Source organism: Leucoraja erinacea, unplaced genomic scaffold (assembly GCF_028641065.1).
Source record: "Leucoraja erinacea ecotype New England unplaced genomic scaffold, Leri_hhj_1 Leri_681S, whole genome shotgun sequence".
In the NCBI taxonomy this organism is placed as follows: Eukaryota; Metazoa; Chordata; class Chondrichthyes; order Rajiformes; family Rajidae; genus Leucoraja; species Leucoraja erinaceus.
Window position 1 is genome coordinate 1 of NW_026576599.1, and position 20,672 is coordinate 20,672.

General features: G+C 42.3%; 1 pseudogene; it reads right to left on the bottom strand.

The window, feature by feature from the left end:
- Positions 1 to 2,476: 2,476 nt before the first annotated feature.
- Positions 2,477 to 17,083, bottom strand: LOC129694474 (dynactin subunit 6-like; annotated as a pseudogene).
- Between the last annotated feature and the right edge of the window lie 3,589 nt (positions 17,084 to 20,672).

Sequence of the window (20,672 nt, forward strand, 5' to 3'; positions counted from 1 at the left end):
CTAACTTATTGAAGACATTGTTTGTTGGTGCACAACTCCCATAAAAGTTCTTTGTTCATTCAAACTCACTCTATGTATTGCTAACTTGCTATGAAAAGAAGAGTATAGTCTCGAACTATCAGGGTCCATGTTCTCCAACGGATGCTGCACTGTTTTAATCCAGCACTTTGTGTCCTTTTGGGTTGTATTACTAGGCATTGCAGAAGTTCTTGGTCTCTTACACTCTGTTCTAAGGCCGCTGCCCTTGTCCTATTACTCTCTATTCTCTTTCCTGATTGTGGTTGTTACCTCGAGTTCTCTGCTTTGGCTGTCAGTCATTTGGAAGGAGAAATGGCCAATACCTGCGAGCTCTCCATGCCCTCTCCATACCTGTTAGTATTGCTCTATGAATCAACATCTATGTCAATCACAAGTGATTTAATTTGATTATACTGGTTAAAACTAAGATTTTCCAATTCATAACAGTTAATGCACTTAATTTGAAGTGTTGTGTATTGGATAATTTAAGTGTGTGTTTAATTGTGCTTGTCAAAATGTTGAAAATTGTCTATACAGATTTTCCTCGTAAGAGCCTCCAACACACGATGCTGGCTTTTCTGCAGTTACAGGTCTCCCAGTCTTGTGAACTTATGGACTATAGGGTGCGATGGTGAACACCAATTATCGGAGTAAATGGATATTTGCCTATAAACTATTAAACCACTTCAGGAAAAAACTATTTCATTGAGGTGGAAGGAACAGTACACTATCGATGTATAGTGTGTAAAATAGACTTGGATAGGGAACCATCTATTCCTTTTTAGGGTCCGCCTTGTAAAACAATTATGTAAAACAACAGGCTCCACCAATTTGTGCTTCAAAACCTAGTAAGCAACTGCAGTATTGGACAGCCAATAAACCTTTTGATAGGATTTGTTTTTAAGAGACTACAGAAAATCATCCCAGAAAAATGGGAAACGTATGAGGAAGAATGAAAAAACAATAAAATTATTGTTTCATCCATGGTGGCAGAGGAGACAGTTGACATACTAGTAATTCTTCATATATACGTGGGAGCAATTGTTCTGAAGGCTGAGAAAATTAAGGATAGATGAAATAAAAAGAGTAATCAGAAAATATTTCTTCATTCTTAAAGTTAGGACTATTAGATAAACATGTTGATGCTTATAAATAACAATTAGGCACTTGAGGGTAAAAGAACTTGCACATTATAGTGGAAAGCTTTGGTGGCAATGCGCCCGGCACCAATTGCTACCGGCCAGAAAACACGTGCCTCTGATGTCATTGTTACTTGGATGCTATGAATTTTACTCCTTTATACCAAATAAATACTTTCTTTGTAAGGTGCAAAGCAAAAAAAAACGTTGCAACAGTATTCCCAATTTAATGTTACACAAAAAAAGCTGGAGAAACTAAGCAGGTGCGCAGCAGCCATCTTAGGGAGCGAAGGGAATAGGCAAAAGTTTCGGGCCGAAAACCCTTATTCAGGAATGATCGGGGGCGGGGGTGGGGCGGGGAACAAGAAAGGAAAAAGGAGGAGGATACCAAAATGGGAGAATTCGGAGGTTCAGGCACCCAGGATGAAGACTCCCCAAACGCACCTCATAATTCCGTTTTGAGGAGTCGGCATACGGGGGCGGATGAGAAATCGAATTATCCCAATGTTGTTAGTCCTTGCTGTTCACTACCATTCCTCAGTCAAGCCTGCTGTCTCCTACCCGCCACCAGACTTGGGCTTTCCTCCGCTTTTTCCATTCTTGTCCGCAGACCCATCCCGCCACTCGAATCAGTTCTGAAGACGGGTGTCGGCACGAAACGGTGGATATTTCCTTGGCTCCATAGATGCTGCTGCACCCGCTGAGTTTCTCCAGCATTTTTGTCTACCTTCGATTTTCCAGCATCTGCAGTTCCTTCTCAAAAAATATCAATTCATGTATCTAACTAGCTACATTGGCACGCAAGGATCCTGGCATCTGGGTACATAGTTGGCAAAAGGTTCACTGGGTGTTGGAAAACCCAGTAGTAAAGTATTAGGATTAAAAAATTTGTGCAATCAGAACTTCAAATTTTATCATGGTATGTATGAACGTGAATTCAATTTGCAGACAGTGTAAAAAAAATGTAGCCCACAGTATGCAAACTAGTAGACTCTCTGCTTCACAGCGGGGCCAGCGAGCAGGGTTCAAAACCAACATCTGTCCTGTGTAGAGTGTGCACATTATCCTGACCCAAATATTGTCTATTAACAATGACATGCAAGTGAATAGATTAAGGCCATGTGTAAATTGCCCTTAATGTGCAGGTCATGGTACAATTTAGGAGGAATTGTTGAAAATATGGGCGAAATAAAAATGGAAATTGTGAAGTATTGAGCAGATGGGTGGGTTGATTTTTTTCCTGGAAAATGAAATGTATCACGACTAACACTCTCAAACATCTTAACTGTGGCCCTGTTCGGGATGGACTCTTAGCATACAAGCAAACACCATAGATTAACTGGATTTTCTGGAAGAACTTCACAGGGGAATTACAGACAGCAGGCCTCCAATAAATACAGCCAATGGTAAGGATAACATTTCTACCTATATATGCTGAATACCCAAAAAAAAAAAAATGCTCAAGGTATCGCGGAAACATCTAAATATCGAACCTAAAGTAAATTGCTTAAAAGAAAAACCCACATTTTAAACAAAAAGACTGGGTCTAGCTGCAACATCTACCTCGATGCCTCAGAGTATGAGAGGTCAATGGTAAGCCAAGGACAGCTAGAACCAAAAAAAAAATTTTATGACATTGTTAACCTCTAAATTTCAATCAATTTCTCTCAGCAAACAAGACAAATAATACAAAATCTTAAAATACCATAAACGTGTGAACACCAATCAAACAAAAGTATCAAAAAATTCATATAAAGGCCACTAAAACTGTAAAGTAGTGGGTAATGTGAAACAAATTGGAGTCATCTCAAAGTACTTCAAAGATATGCAAGCTGCAAATTAGTGTTGCAAGAGCATAGCATAAGAGAGTCGTTAAAAAAAAAAAATAATTGACAGTTTTCAAGTTTGAAATTGTTTCGTTCGCTTGGTGGGTCAGACGACGTTATAGCTCACGGTTGGCTTCTGTTGTCGTCCAACATGTTGACCAGAATTGGTCCAATCAACGCGTCACAGAGTGCATCGTTGTCGTCGTTGCTGGGGATCGCCCACGTGGAGGTCTTCTGTCAGGATCCCCATGTTTGAAATGATTACGTGTTTTTATACTGGGGGGCTCGATGGTTCCTGTTGAAGCTTCCCAGTGTTCCCTGCTCTGAATAGATTCTGTGGAAGGATTACTTTTTGGTATATATTCACTAGTTTTCAATCAGTGAACATCAATGCCCAAAATTGTTTTTGCTGCGTCATGGTTTACTGTCTCTTACTCTGAATAAAATCTCCAGAATATCTCTCAAAAATTCACTTTTTCACTTTCATATATCTACAACAATTTGCCTTCTTTAAGCTACTTTGTCATTTCTTTATCCGCGGAGAACTGAGTGTGAGCTACCAGTTGCCAAAACATTTTAACTCCCTTTCCCATTCTGATCTTTCTGTCCTGGGCCTCCCTTGCCATGATACTCCATTGCCAGAGTGGGGCCAAATACAAATTGGAGGAACAATATCTAATATTTTGCTTGGGCAGCTTACAACCCAGCTGTATGAATATTAAATTAAATCTAACTTCAATTAACCAGCGTGCATCAGCCTCTCTCTCTGTAGGCACTTTCCCACCCGTCATAATAATAGTTTTACGGTCGTCCTGTTGAGTTCGCTCCTAGTTTTCACGTTGTCACCTTTCCCACACCCAAACAATGGCCTATTGTTTGCCCCACATTTCCTTGATTATCAGTACTTTTTGCATATCATCCATTCATTTCTCCTATTGGTACCCTTTTGTAGCTCTCTTGTTTACCTTTCCCCTGACTCAGTATGAAGAAGGGTCTCGATGCGAAACAAAACCTATTCCTTTTCTCCAGAGATGCCAAATGACCTGAGTTTACTCCACCTTTTGTGTGTCTTCAGTTTAAACTAGCATCTGCAGTCCTCCCTACACACTTATTAGAATTGCTGTCAACTTGGCAAACTTTCCAAGTCTTTTCCAAACCCACTTCATTTTCATACGTATTAATATGCTCGTTTTTGCAGTCTTCCCAGTTCACTGATTTTCCGTGTGATTTCATAGAACTGTGGCATGTCCTAATGTCCTTATTTTGGAATATTTAGCCCAACGCCTGTTAATGGTTAATTTATTTAATGATCACTGCTCTTATACCTTAATTTTAATTTTGCGACTCGCATTTCATTTGCTATCCTGCAGTGAAACATAAACATGACGGTTTTTTTTTGGTTTGTTAATAATTGCCACACAGCTTCTATATCCAGATGGATGCATTTTTTCAGACTTTGGGCCTAATATATGAGCTATACCTTAGGTTTTTACTATTCTCTGCAGCAGGAGATTTCATCTGTGTTTGACTAATTTTCTTTATGACTGTTTCTAATATCTATGAACTCAGACGACCAAACCCCCCTTGTCATCCAGCATGTGAAGCCGTAGGAAATTTTGGTTGCAATTATCCTTCAATGAAGGATTTTCTCCTTCTGCATTTACTGCAAAGACAAGAAGACTAAGGAACTTAAGTTTTGAGAACAGTCGTTATTAACAGTCAGAGGTGCTTGGATATCCCAAGAGATTTATGGAAGTAGATAATCCCCCTGGCCTGATCAGATTAATTCAAGGCACTGTGGGGAAGGCTGGAGGAAAAAATTGCAAGAGCCCTTGGCTGAGATATACAAATCAATTTTCCATTGAGCAGGGGAGGAAATCCTGGGGGAACTTACACAACTTCCCTACCCCAACTGCTTTCTGAGAGGTGGGGGACAATCCCCTGAATTTGTTACCCCAAATTGGACCCCCCCCCCCCCCCCCCGCCCCCCCCCCCCCAGACCAAAGTTTAAACCCGCAACAGCAACAGCCCACCCCCCTCCTTGTAAAATACCCCCCCATAACTGGGAAAATGTTTGTAAAATCCGGACTTATCAGCCGCTTTTCTAAGGGCGTGAAAATGTCAGCCCCGTTCGCGGAGCCTGTCAGTGTTCTGGCGCGGCTTCAAACTTTTTTGGTTAAAAATGTCTCCTGCTGCATTTGAGGCAGTCGAGGCCCCCGATGTTGAAGCCCCGCTGGCCGATTGAAAGACCCATGTACGGGGCCGATTTAAGCCCCACGATTCGGGAAACTCAGCGGGTGCGAAGCTCTATGTCGAAGCTGGAGTTCGGAGTTGGTCACCAAATTTATAAGTCTTCAGCAAGGATATTTATCTGGTGATTTAAGTAAGAATTTCTTTATTGTTAAAAACATTTTTTTTCTAATCTATGTTCTCATTCCTATACATTCAAAATATTGAATGTTTCTTCCAGCATGATTGTACAATTTTCAATATTTTTTACTTTATGGAGGACATTTTTTAACCATTCTGATTTTGCTGGGCTAAGATTATTTGCACATAACTTATATTTCGAACACCCTATTAGACAGCGAGGTACATCGATTGGCATTATATAGATACCAATGGGAATTAAATTAGGTCAACCCTTTAACAAAAGAAATTCTAATGATCAAATCAGTAGTTTAAAAAAAAATATTACAAAGCACGTTAATTTTGACGATAGAGACATTTTCATTAACATAGCCAGTCACACATTTCTCGACAAAAATCTCAAGGATAATTGGGGAATAACTTATATTCAAACATTCACAAGTCAATGGCAGGATAAGACAGCTAGTACCACTATTATTTTATTTCAAGCCTTTTGATCAAGATTAGTTTTTTTCTTTCTCAAATATAAACTCACCTTTAGATTCAATTACGATTGTTATCTCCAATCTTCAGAGCTTCAAAATCTCGATTTATATACTTAAAGAAAATCAACATCACCATGTTGTTTCTGGTCAATTTTCTCGTTCAAAGATAATGCATCATCCTGAGGCATGCTAAAGTATCACTCATGGATGTCCTTTCCCTCCCACCAGCTCTCTCCATGTTCATAAATTCTAGGATCAGAATTAGGCCATTCGGGGGGTTTCCTCAAGTCTACTCCAACATTCAATCATGGCTGATCAATCTTTCCCTCTCAACCCCAATCTCCTTCCTTCTCCCCATAATCTTTGACACCCCGTACTAATCAAGAACCTATCAATTTCCTGTTATAAAAATACCCTAAGACGGGGCAATGAATTCCACAGATTCACCACCCTCTGACTAAAGAAATTCCACCTCATCTCCGTTCTAAAGGTACGTCATTTTATTCTGATGCGGTGTCCTCTGGTCTTAGACTCTCCCACTAGTGGAAACTTCCTCTCCTATTTCACTCTATCCAGGCCTTTCACTATTAGGTAAGTTTCAATAAGGTTCCCCCCTCATCCTTAGATATCCTCATCTTAGATACATTAGCTAATTCTATCCCCCAGTGTTGCATTGCTGAGATTAAATTAATTTGGCCTCTGTATCAAATAAAATTTTGATCATAACACAGTGAAATTTTTGAAGTCCATAAAAAACTGAAGCAAAATTCTCTCATTACTCCAATAGCCAATTCCCGTCCATGTACAATAATCACAATAAGAATTGTGTACTGCCTCTTTGATCATATTTTTAAGTTCTTTTGACTATTGAGCTGATCTCCAGTCCCCTACTCAACAAAAAACCGGGTCTCCGTGCCCGTAACTCCGCAGCGCTTTGCGGCGTAGCGCGGGTGCTCCTACCCTGGCAACTTATTGCTAGCATCAGTATTGGAAAAACCTATGAAACATTTGGACAAACAAACAAAAATTCATAAGCTCAAAAAAATGCATTTAGCAACCAAATCAATGCAGCTCACTGCTAACCGAAAGAAAGCTCTTATTTTGCAAATGACCCCTCATGAGATTTTGCTGCAAAGTCCCGACAGCAAGACCCTGGCAGAACATGCTTAAATGTGCTCTGCCCACAAGCTGGATGAAAATAATTTAACAATTTGTTAAACCCATGCCTGCAAGCTTAAAAGAAAATCAATTTTCCTTTTTTTTTTGACATTCTTAGTATAATGCTGTTTATATAGTAGCAATTCAGGTTATTTAGCTCTTCCTTTAGAGTTCATGTTCAAAAGAAACCCTAGCATGATTGTATGGCCAGATGCATTTACAAGACTGAGTTTAAAACACAATGAAACACCAGGTTGGCTGAACAGTTGCAAGCTTTTACTACCTATGTTATCGTCTGTGCATAGAACACTGCATTGCTTGCAGGAACCACTTTTGCTAACTTTAACAAAAGGATGTCAAACTTATTATTGTATCTGTTAATTATATAAATCAAGGATCCAACCACTTGGTTATTGATCCTGATTGGAAACAAAATCTAAAAAAAACAGAAAGTGGCAGATCTCTTGATAGCGTGTCTATGATGTCATAATTCACAATGTAGGTGTTTGTTGTTGCATAGACATCACCAATTGGGAAGGAATTTGTCCCAGTTACAAATGTTCTGACCACATCAAGCAATCAAGAATCTTGATTACAAAAATAGATTAAAGGAGCTACTTAAAAAAGTTAAAAATAAAGAATCTTGTTATTGAGCTGTAGATAACATTAATTAGACTATTTTAACCAAATTATAATAATAAAATGTCTTTAAGCTAATTAAATTACAGCTCATATAGACCACAAAGTGCTGGAATAACTCAGCATGTCAGACAGTATTTCTGGAGAAAAAGGATGGGTCTTTCAGCCTGAAGAAGGGTCCCGACCCGAAACCTCTCCAGAGATGCTGCCTGATCCGCTGAGTTACTCCTGCCCTTTATTTCTATCTGCGGCATAAACCAGCATCTGCCGTTCCTATCTATTTAATTACAGCTCAGCTGGAAACAGACACAACAAACAATTCCTGATTTTGCTTATGGCATTGGAAACCACATCGTTTGAGGAACATGAATTCATAGAACTCACCTGAAGGTTAATAATAATAATTTCAAAGCAAATCCAATTGAGAATCATTTATAAGAAAGGATACGACACCCAACTTCAAATACATTGTTTGTTCCAATGGTCATAGCTTTAGGTTCAATATCTTCCTTTTGAGGCACAAGATTTTCTGGATAGCTGGAAAAAAGTAACAACCTGTAATTTCTATTTAAAATAGGACACAAGATCTTGTCTCAGAGGATAATGGCAACTTTTATTGTTGCACGGTTAAGATAGAAATTGCTCTCCACCAACCTATAAAGGGCCTGTCCCACGAGCATGCGACAAGTGCGACCAAACCGGAAGCGGGGGCCGCGCGGAGGTTGAGTGATCCCCGTACAGGGCCTGTCCCACGAGCATGCGCGACCAAACCGGAAGCGGGGGCCACGCGGAGGTCGAGTGATCCCGTACGAGTTGACGTGAAGTTCGAGCGAAGTCCGCGGGAAGTTCGCGCGTGACATACGGTGTCAAGACGCTGCGTACGGCGTCAAGACGCTGCGTACGGCATCGAGACGCTGCGCACGCCCATCGAGGCGGTGTGTACGGCCACAATGCGGAAGACCATTGCCGCGCGGAATTTTTGAACAGTGTCAGTTTTTCGGAGCCCCGCGCGATGTTGGGACCAGCTCCGCACAACTCCATACGGCGGCGATCGAAGTGGGACCGGCCCCGCGAGGCCGTACGGCTCAAGTGACCACGTTAGGTCTTGCTTGTCGCATGCAGTCGCATGCTCGTGGGACAGGTCCTTAAGGATTGGAACAGCAGAAAGCTCAACAAGGAAAAGAACACAACAGCAGGCACAAAGCCATTTTATACAATGTTCTTGGTTGGGGGTTGTCTGAAGTGGCATTTAAATCTAGGGTGTAAGAACGTTTTCAGATTTTGAAAGGGAAATTAAGAGGTTTAGGAAGAGTTTTGCAAAAAGTTAGAAATAGTAAAATAGCAACAGTAAAACAGAAAAACAATAAAACAGATAATTTGGCAACCTTTAGACTTTAATGTCCATTAATATCCAAACACTCTTTTCCTTCACTTTTTCATGTTACACAGTAATATAATAATTTTTCGAGTGAATATGATGAATTTAGAGCAGGTAATGTATAAGCACTCTGGAATCTCTCAAACTGCAAATCCTGGTGTTATCGGCCCCATTTCCAGCTCTGGCCTTACATCCAGCCCCCAGCAGTATTTTGAGCTCCCCAGCTCTGGCTGCACATACAGCTTGCACTCTGGACCTTCTGCTTATGTCCCAAACTAATCAGTGAGCCCATTACCAGACTACCAGGATATCCCCAAACTCTTTTTACCCAGCTGCTGTCTTCTACTATCATTTCAATCTTTCCTGGGAACTTCCTTCTAATATATAGCTCTTCTCAAAGTCTCAAACAAAACTACATGACTGATAAAGGTGAACAATTGCACTTCCTCCATTTCAATCCAAAATAAATATCCTCCTTCAATGTCTTTCCAGTTTCTTCCAAATGCATGAAACTTCACTCACCAATCTTATCCTTTTTAATTCCAGGAACTACTAGTGGAATTTTAACCCTTATTCTTAAACAGTGGCCCCTGGTTCTGGACGCCCCCAACATCGGGAACATGTTTCCTGCCTCGAGCGTGTCCAATCCCTTATTAATCTTATACGTTTCAATAAGATCCCCTCTCATTCTTCTAAATTCCAGTGTATACAAACCCAGTCGCTCCATTCTTTCAACATATGACAGTCCCGCCATCCCGGGAATTAACCTCATGAACCTAGGATGCACTCCCTCAATGGTAAGAATATTGTTCTTTATCTCTCTACATCATCGTCTATATCTCTACATACCCTTATCCCTAACTTGTCTGAGGAAGGGTCTCGACCTGAAAAGTCACCCATTCCTTCTCGCCGGAGATGCTGCCTTTCCCGCTGAATTACTCCGTCTTTTTGTGTTCATCATACAATTGGATATATGATGGTGAAACCATTTGTACCATACGCTTGATTATTCAAGTTTATACTTCCAGCTAGCCCTCATTTTTTTATCCTTCACAAACGTGAGGTCATTCAAATCTCGGCTACTCATCACATAAGATATACCAAGTCCCATTCACTCATCAGCACTTTATTTACTTTTGTACACTTGCTTAAAATTAATCAGTAAAGGGCCTGCCCCACTTGGGCGTCACTTGCGCGTCATTTACGCGACAGGCCGGCAGTGACTGACGCGCGAAAATCGTCTAGCAGTACGACAGTCGCCCGCCAAGTAGCGCCAGTCTACGTGGCAAGGATTTTCCCAGTGAAAAAAATTCTAAACTCGACGCGCTTCATACCCGGGTAATCACGTGTTTAAATGACGTGCAAATGGCGCGCCAACGCATGCTTAGACGTTGACGCACGGTTACGGACATTGACGCACGGTGACGCATAATAAATTAGCATAGGCAATGTTCGTACGTCACCGTGCATAACCATGGGTCATCACGCACTACACGTACGCCATCAGTACGTTAGCATACGCCATCAGTACGTCAGCATGCGTAAGGGATACCTCACGCAGGTGATGCACGAGGATTTTGAACATTCCAAAATCCTGGGGCGATTGGGAAACACCGCGCGTCACTGCATATGCCACCAGGCCTTATCACGAGCGAGTCATGAAGTACCAACCAATTTTTAGGATGTCGCGTAAATGACGCGCAAATTACGCCCAAGTGGGACAGGACCTTAACTCTTTCTTTAAAAGTGTCACCCTTCTTTTCAAATTCCAACAGGCCTCACCTCTCTCGTTCTTCCCAATGTGTAAGTAAATAGTTACAGAACAACATGAACAAAATCATTTTTCTGTTACATCTCTGGAATTTTTATATACGAATAGCTACTTAGCAATTGGTCTCACACGTACCTGTTAATAATAAATGCTTGTTCTTCAATTAAGTTCCCTTCTCCAATGACGATTGGTCCTGCTTCTGCGATAATGCGAGCCTTAGGATGAACTACTGTCCTAGAACCTAAAGAAAACTGCATTTCACCGTCATGATACACCATATAGGGAATGCAATAGTCTTATTCTATGAAACGGATTTGTGTTCTATCAAATGTATCCAAGTCCTAACATAAAATCTAATGTTCTAATTAAACTTGCCCATCCAACGGAAGTGATTTGACATATCCTCAAAGGATTAATGCCCTTAAAAAAACCCAGGGTATTTTGAAATTTGAATTGACAATTTTAAAAGAAATCAAGTTAATTCAAGGAGAAAAAAATATTGACATTTATATATTATTGGACCAAGTGGGACCCGTTGGGGGGTGGGTTCAAGTATATATATCAATCTTTAGAATGAAAACTTCCATTTTACTGAATTGAAAATATCAGCAGATTCAATTTTTGTTTGAAGAACAACGGAACTACAAGCAGATAACTATAGACTGGATTATCTATGTTAAACTTACCCACAGCCTTAGGCATCACAGGTAGGCGGCGCGGCTCTGGCCAGCAGATGAACCTCTGCAGCCTGTCCGCGTTTTAGATGTTTCAGACTGTGTTTTTAACAGTAGTTTTCCCCGTTATTTTCCATATGTTGGGGTAAGACCATGTGTGGGGGGTGATCTTGGGACCCAACCTCCCTTTTCTCCCACTTTTGAATAACTCTCACTGCACATCATGTAACCCGATGTACAGATTCTCGGCGGGTCATACTGGATAGCAGCGAGATTTGCACAATTTAACTGCATACATGCAGTTCGGCCTCCATTCAGAATTAAACCTAAATAAAGCCGGGACTGATTGGTTAGCAGCAAAATGCAACCCAGATATCACGAGAGCCGAATTACGCGTAATGGCCGAGACCGGAGCGGGTGGAGCGGTGGAAGCTATTTCTGCTGCTGCTGTGCTGCTGTATGCTGCCAGCTCCGCTGCTGCTGCCGATGCCGCTGCTGCTGCTGATGCGGAGGCAGCTACTGCGGATCTGCGGACGGCGGCACCGGGAGCCCGCGGATCCCTGGAGGGACACCGCTTTTCGGGGCTCACTGCAACGGCGAATTCTCGCTCCAGCTGTTTTAACACTGGGGTCGAAGAGCTATGGAGCGGGGCCTGTAAAGAACCACTGCCCCGCGCGCGGCTGGAATATGGCCTCCCGGGACTTTGCGAGCGCAGCTACGGGGGCTCCAACACCAAGACCCGGTGTGCGACCTCGCACCACCCGGCGTGGCTTCAATGGCCGCGGGACAATCGCCATCGCCAGCCGGGGGCTTTGACTTTGACTCTGACATCGGGGGGGGGGAGAGTGCAGTGGAGAGATAAGTTTTTTTGGCCTTCCATCACAGCTATGTGATGGATGTTTATGTAAAATGTAATTATGTTGTGTCTGGGGTCTATTTGTGTGTAATGTATGGCTGCAGAAACGGCATTTCGTTTGGACCTCCAGGGGTCCAAATGACAATTAAATTGACTCTTGACTCTTGACTCTTGAGGTTCCTATCACCTGAATAGATGAACCACCAGAAAAGCAATCGCCTCTATAGAATGTTTCAGACACAGGAAACATGAATAGGAGTCGTCCACGTAATCTCTTCCATCTGCTCCACCTTCCAATAAGACCATGTCTAATGTGATCTTGGACCCAACCTCCCTTTTCTCCCACTTCCCAATAACTCTTGACACTGAACATCATGTAACAGATGTTCAGATTCCTGGCAGAACAGGGCATACTGGATAGCAGCTTAGAGATTTGCACAATTTAACTGCATCCATGCAGTTGTTAAAAATAGCATTCAGAATAAATAAATAAACACCATCAGACTGATTGTTATGTTAGCAGCAAAATGCAACCCAGATATCACAAGAGAGCCATGAATTACATTGTAATGTTATAGATAAATTAAATATTATGGAATTTAAGCTATTTCGTTGACGCAGTTGTTGTATGTGCCAGCTCCTGCATAATACTGATTAAACTGAAATTTCCTAGAATCAACCATTAACATCCCAAAATTCATTGTTTTTAAACATTACTTACCAATAGTTACATCTCCCCTGATTTCACTTTCAACGCAAACAACAGCTCCAGCTGCAATTTTAACACTGTAGAGAATATATCTTGTTAGTAAAGAACACATGGTGTATTTATAAACAGCCTCCATATCACAGTTAATTAAAGAATTATACCAATTATAGAATTCCTCAAAGCTACAAGGTACAAGTCTGAAGATGGGTCACGACCTAACACGTCACCCATTCCTTCTATCCAGAGATGCTGCCTGAGTTACTCCAGCATTTTATGTCTATATTTGGTGTAAACAAGCAACTGCAGTTCCTTCCTACACAAGCTATCAAGCTTTCTCTATCAGACAGGAACCATTTTCATCAGGGAGAAATTTCTGGTATAATTAATTAAGATTGATTTGATATATAAAAGGGAACTCGAGAGAGAATAGGGTCACTCAGAAACCAAGTGGTCATCCATATGTGAAGCCGTAGGAAATGGGCAATATCCTTCAATGAATATTTCTCCTCTGCATTTAGTGCAAAGACACAAAGACTAAGGAACTTAATTTAATGGAGATGTTTTGAGGGCAGTCGTTATTACAGTCAGAGGTGCTGGATATCCCAAGAGATATGGAGGTAGATAAATCTCCTGGGCCTGATCAGATATATTCAAGGACACTGTGGGAAGCTGGAGGAAAAATTGCAAGAGCCCTGGCTGAGATATACAAATCACCATGAGCAGGGGCGGAAATCCTGGGGGGACACATTCCCTACCCCCACTGCTTTGAGAGGTGGGGGACAATCCCCCCCCCCCCCCCCCCCCCCCCCCCACCCCCCCCCCTTCCTCCAGAATTTTGGTGTATCCGAAACAAGTTGGTAACGCACCCCCCCCCCCCCCCCCCCCCCACCCCCATGTTTTGTAATCCAAACTTTATCAGATGCTCTCTAAGGGCTGAATCGGCCCGTTCGCGGGGCCCTTCAACGTCCGGCGCGGCTTAAAATCAAACTGCTGCATCGAGGCGGTCGAGGCCCCCGATGTTGAAGCCCCGCTGGCCGATGAAAGACCCCGTGTACGGGCCGATTTAAGCCCCATGATTCGGGATGGACGAAGCTGCTGTTGCTGGAGTTCGGAGTTGGTCACCAACCAGGTCCGCTCCCGATGTTACCGTCCAATATAACCCATGGCCAAAGACTCACATGTGTGCGCATGCGCGCGCGTATGCATGTGTGTGCGCACAAATCCGCGCATGCAGCCGCCAGGAGATTGTGTCCCCCGCATGTTTTGAAAGCAATTTCCGTGTCCGACATGAGGCACGGTCGAGGTGCTGGACAACCAGAGGGTAGCTGGTGCTATGCCTCCGAGCTTCAAAGAAAAGCGTGGGTAGTATAGACCCATAGATCTAACATCTGGTCAGCATGGTTTTGCATGTGGGAGATCATGTTTCACAAATTTGATTTTAGTTTTGTGAAATAACCAAGATGATTGAAGAGGGCAGGGCTTTAGACGCAGTCTCTATGGACTTCAGCATGGTAGGCTGCTCTGTAAGGTTAGATCCAGGAAGAGCTATCTAATTGGATAAATCATTTGTTTTGTGATAGGAAGGTTATTTTTCGGACTGGAGACCTGTGACTAGTGGTGTGCTTCATGGATCAGTGCTGAACCCATTTTTGTTTGCCATCTACATCAACAATTTGGATGAGAATGTACATGGCATAATTAGAAAGTTTCAGATGACACTAAAATAGGTGATATCGTAGACACTTTCACTTGGACCATCTCCGACAACTCCCACCGTTTCATGATCTCACTGTCTCCTTCACAGGAGATATAGACGTGTATTAACCCACTGACGCTCCCAACTATCTCGACTATACTTCTACCCACCCTGCTTCGTGCAAAGACTCTATCCCCTACTCCCAATTCTTCCGTCTACGCCGCATCTGCGCCCAAGATGAGGTGTTCCATACCAGGACATCCTAAATGTCCTAATTTTTTATGGCATGGGGGTTCCCCTCTCCCATCATAGATGAGGCCCTCACTCGTGTCTTCTCGGTATCCCGTAGCTCCACCCTTGCTCATCTTCGTCACAACAGTCCCCCTAATCCCTACCATTCATCCCATCAGCCATTACATACAATACATAATCCTCTGACATTTTCGCCACCTCCAACGGAATCCCAACACTAGTCACATCTTCCCATCTCCACCCCTTTCCGCAGCAACTGTTCCCTCGGCAACTCCCTGGTTAACTCATCCCTTCCCACCCCCTCCCCACGTACCTGGTCTCCACCATTGTCAGAGTGAAGCTAAACGCAAATTGGAGGAACAGCACCTCATATTTCGCTTGGGCAGCTTGCAGCCCAGTGGTATGAATTTTGATTTCTCTAACTTCAAGTAACCTCGGCATTCCCTCTCTCACACAAATCGCACCAGCTTGTTGTTTTCACCCAACAGCTAACAATGGCTTGTTTCCTTGATCATTGTTACTTTGTTGCATCTTTCATTCATTGTTCTTTATCTCTCTACTTCATTATCTATATCTCTCGTTTCCCTTTTCCCTAACTAGTCTGAAGAAGGGTCATGACCCGAAACGTCACCGAATCCTTCTCTCCAGAGATGCTGCCTGTCCCGCTATTACTCCAGCTTTTTGTGTCTATCTTCGTAGACAATGAAGATGGTTGTCAAGAATTACATTGAGATCTTGATCAGCTGGGCCAACAGGTTGAGGAATGGATAACTGAGTTTAATTCAGATAAGTATGAGGTATTGCATTTGGGAAATCAAATCAGGGCAGAGATCACTTGCTTATCCACCTCTTAGTCTCAAATCAGAAAACAGTTAATTTCTACACATTGACAATTTCAGATTGTGTGTTTTCATAAAACTGCATGTATGCAGAAAGTGATGTACGAATGCAAAGAATAACCTTGGTCCATTTGTGAAGCATAAATAATCTGTAACAGTGACAAAAGTAGGTTTGATATTAGTGTTATGAGCTAATACTTTATGAATTAAATTATGCTTTATGAATCTAATTTGTGCCTAATCTGGCACAAATAAAAAGCAAACTACTGGAGAAACTCCACAGATCCAGCAGCATTTATGAAGGGAAATGGACAGTCCTTCCTCTGGACCCTTCCTTAGTCCAAGTGAGGCCTCACCATCATCACGCAGCCTGAAGAAGGGTTTCAGCCCGAAACGTTGCCTATTTCCTTCGCTCCATAGATACTGCTGCACCCGCTGAGTTTCTCCAGCATTTTTGTGTATCTTCATGCAGTTACAACATGACGTCCCAATTCTTGCACTGATGAAGGCAAGCTTAGCCTTCTGATTTTTCTTCACCACTTTATTTAACTGTACCACCACTGTCAGGAAACTGTGTAGCCGTGCATCGGGTCTTTGTTCTAGGACACTCTTATCATTTTTGATTTTCAATGATTGTAAAAATAGATTACTGCTTGTATGTATAAATAAGAAAACGTATGAAGGACAAGAAACAGATTTTCTCAATAAAGCCTGGAGAAAATCACTGTGCGTGTAGACTGTCTTGATTGCTCATGATTGCAGGCTGTGGGCATTCTTGAGCTTAAGCAAAGTGCAAGAGGATTTCTAAACAACATTATTACAGCTATGATCAGCCATGATCATATTGAATGGTGGTGCAGGCTCGAAGGGCCGAATGGCCTACTCCTGCATCTGTTTTCTATGTTTCTATTCAAGCATCCTTCGTCCCCTCCTTCAGCCGTTCTCTGCCACTGACAGCTCTAACTCGGGCCTATCAACTCACGGGCCTCATCTCCAAGCCTGCGCCGACCTGAACCCTCCGACAATACGGACACCCGGCCCTCCTTCCACAACCATGCTGGTTCAATGATTCAACGTTTAATGTTTGTAACCAGGTTGCTCTGTCCTTTACCTTTTCTGTATTAACCGCCCGGAGCCGCCCTCCATGTCGCCGCCCGCTCCTCGCCGCCAGCGCGCGTGCGCGGACCCGCAGCCCGAGACGCCACGCGTGCGCGGACCCGCAGCCCGAGACACCACGCGTGCGCGGACCCGCAGCCCGAGACATCCCGCGTGCGCGACCACGCGACGCGTCAGAGCCCGGGCGGGCGGGCGGCGGTTGTTGTTGTTGTTGTTGCGCACGCGCAGTCCGGTGTCGGTTACGTCGGGAGCAACTGCAGATGCTGCTTCAATTCAAAGTGCTGGAGTAACTCAGCGGGACAGGCGGCGCCTCATCAACACCTTGATTATAGATCAATCTCTGAGATAGAGAAGAATGCACAGTAGTTTATTCAAAGGAGGGGAATTAAGAACCAGAGGACAAGTTTACAATGAGAAGGGAAAGATTGAATGGAAAGCCGAGGAACATTTTCACACGGGGGGGGGGGGGAGGGTGGGAATATATGGAACGAGCTGCCAGAGGAGGTCGTTGAGGCAGGTATTATTAGCAATGTTACAAAATTTTGAGATTTAAAAAATCAAGTCTGTAATTTATCCCATCAGATAAAGCATAAAAAGAAGTTTAATTTGACACCTAATTCACTTTCATATCTCAAGTATTTAAAAAGTTATGGCCATTTTCATACTCGGAAATTAGCATCTTGATTTTCTATGGACATAACAAAAATTCTGTGATCGCGTGCTGTTAAAAGGCCATAACCTTCTTAAAAATTAAGAGAACTGAATGAAATTTTCAGTTATCGTAGATTGAACCATTCTGAAACAAACATAAAATAATCTAACTTGGATGACCTGAAATTAAAACATATAATTAGTTATTTACCCAAGTGTAGCAAATTTCAAACTTCAATTACTAGATCTAAACATCTATCCATTTCTTAATAAATGATTAACGTTTTTAAATACCCCAAGTGTCCAAATAATATTCATAAATAATTCACAATAAAACATGATTTTAAAATCTCATTTACATTAATTTATAGGCCAAATGGAAGGAATTTAGTGTTCAATTGCTGTAAATTAAAGTCCATTTAAATCAGCTTTCTACTGGGATCCTGTGAACGCGCTGGTTTAGAACGTTCACATTGCAGTGGATTTGTGCCCTCAAATGCCCAGAAAAATACTGCGGGATATAAAGAGCCCAAAATTAGCTACTCGCTATAGAAAACTTTATATACAGGGTTCTTAAGAAACCCCTTTTAATGTAAAAATAAGGTACATACCTTTAATTGTTTGCTTTATAAAACCCTGGGGCTGCGAGAGGTCGCGGGTTTAGAGAGTGATTTTTAAACTACTATAACTATTATACAAGGCCATAAAAACTAATAATACCTTTTGCGACGGGGTCTTTCAGCAATTTTTCGTTAATGATTTACTAGGCTGAACATTTTCGATTGCAACAGCCTAGTAAAAATCGCGTTTTAAACCCGCCCCCTCTAAACAGCGCCAAAATCACGCACACGGGCTGGGACAGATTCTCAACGATGATTCAGGTAGGTTTTGCAACATACCTAATATTATAACAACATTTGGACAGGCTGATGGATAGGAAGGATATGGGCCAAACACGGAGGTGAGACTAGTGTGGATGGGGCATCTTGGTCAACATGGACCAAAGGGCCTGTGTTTATGCTGCATGATTGACTATAGTGTGGTTGCACGAAAGGTCACTGGGTCATAGGTCTTCACGCATGGAGCCGCTTTATCCAACTGGGGTACATACGTCACTTCCAGTACATGTTATTGGTGCTAGAAACGCGTACTCAAACCTGTTAATAACCACTAAAACGGTTAGTTTTTGCGCTGTAAATAACTGTGCCAGTCGGGGTGACCGTGAAACACTGCTATCCTACTTTAGAGTTCCAAAGATTAAGAAAAACGAAGGTAAATAGAAGAGAGAGCTGAAGGGGCAACAACAGCGGAAGTGGTTAGCGGACATTCGCCGTGCAGATATAAAGATAGAAAATATCGGGAATTATCGCGTTTGCCCACTGCATTTCATCTAAAGTAAGGCATTATTGATGTTTTTTCTTTATTCATTTGTTATATAAAAAGTTTTAAAAGTGAAAAATCCATCAGTAAAATTGCAAAATCGCCCATGGTTCTCAGGTGGGTTTTAACATGCAAAAAGAAAACGCTTCGGAAACTAAATTTACCATTTAAATAATCGCAAACCATAAATGCGTTTTGAAATAAATTTTACTCGGATGCAAGCTAAGGAATGGGATAATTGTCAGCTGTTAATTGGACATAATCAACTTCAGCAAATTTACAATATCTTTGAAAGGGAGTGGGTGTTTAAGCTGTCAGGACATTTTATTATTTGCCAAAATATATTTCTCAATGTTTCTTGTTTAAAGCCTGCACAATCACCCAAACTACTTATTTATTTATCATCCAATAACAGACAAGCCTGCAGCATGGAATGATTGTAAATTTGCTGAAGTTGATTATGTCCAATTAACAGCTGACAATTATCCCATTCCTTAAAGGGCTTTCTCACGGTGCAACCTGAAGCAAGACTTAACAAGAGTTTAACATCGTGGGAACCTTCTGCGATAGCAGTACGGCATTCGTGGACCACCGAGGACCTCCGTGGCGCTAACGGCAGGTAGTCGTGTAACTTTGTAAGGTCGGGACAAAATTCAAACATTTTTGAATTTCTCCAAGAGTGACTTGAGCAGCGTTGCAACATTGTATGAACGCAGATGCCAGTGCGATATCCGTAATGACTCTTGCGGGTACCGTGGGAACTCCTGCGAACGGTAAACCCAGAAGCTTGACAGAAGGGACATAAGGTGAGTAAAAAAGGTGGTCTCAATATCGCCAATGGACCATGTGTCCATTGAGGACGTCCCACCTAATTGTCATTGTTTGAGAATCTTTTTCACAGTAAAAAGACTTGCAGAGTTGCCTCTCAGAAAAGCGCAAAGAAAGGGGTCAAAGAAAGTCAGAACGTTTTTAGCCATGCAGGTAATTGAGGAAGAAACTCAGCAAGAGAGACAGGTGGAGAGGCAAGAGGAGATGCCAGAGATACCACTGCCTGTGGGCTCCTTGGAGCAGGGAGAGGGTGATCAAGGTGAATTTGAGATTGCCTCCCCAGTAGCTGTTGCCTCCCCAATATCCTCAGCAGACGATAACATAAAGGTAAGATGGCAGAAGGTAAGGCCATATAACTTCAACAAGGAACAAGAGGGGGAACTGATGGAGTGGTACCAATGCAATGAGATTCTGTATGACAAATCCAGAGAGGATTATAGAAATAGGGAGAGAAAGCGCAACCTGCTGGAGACGAAGGCTGCGGAGTATACCCGGTGCTCATGTGAGTAACTATAACAATATATTAGTTTATGTACAGGAGAACAATTTAATGTTATCCATGATTTAAAAACATACAATGCTACAGATGTAAAAGTGCTGTTTTTGCAGTTACCTTTAATTTATCTTATAAGTCTGTCTGTTCCCTGCAGTTGCAATGTAAAAGTAGAGGCTGGCAGACAGACAGACAATGAAAATAACAACCAGCCTGTACTCGAACCAACTTTGTATAGGCATGTCTGCAAATGAGCCAATTCTATAACTATTATACAAGGCCATAAAAACTAATAATACCTTTTGCGACGGGGTGACATCATTTGTGCCACGTGATTAACTACACTGCAGTCCACGATGGTCATTCACGATTAACGGGAAAGATCGGGAGACGG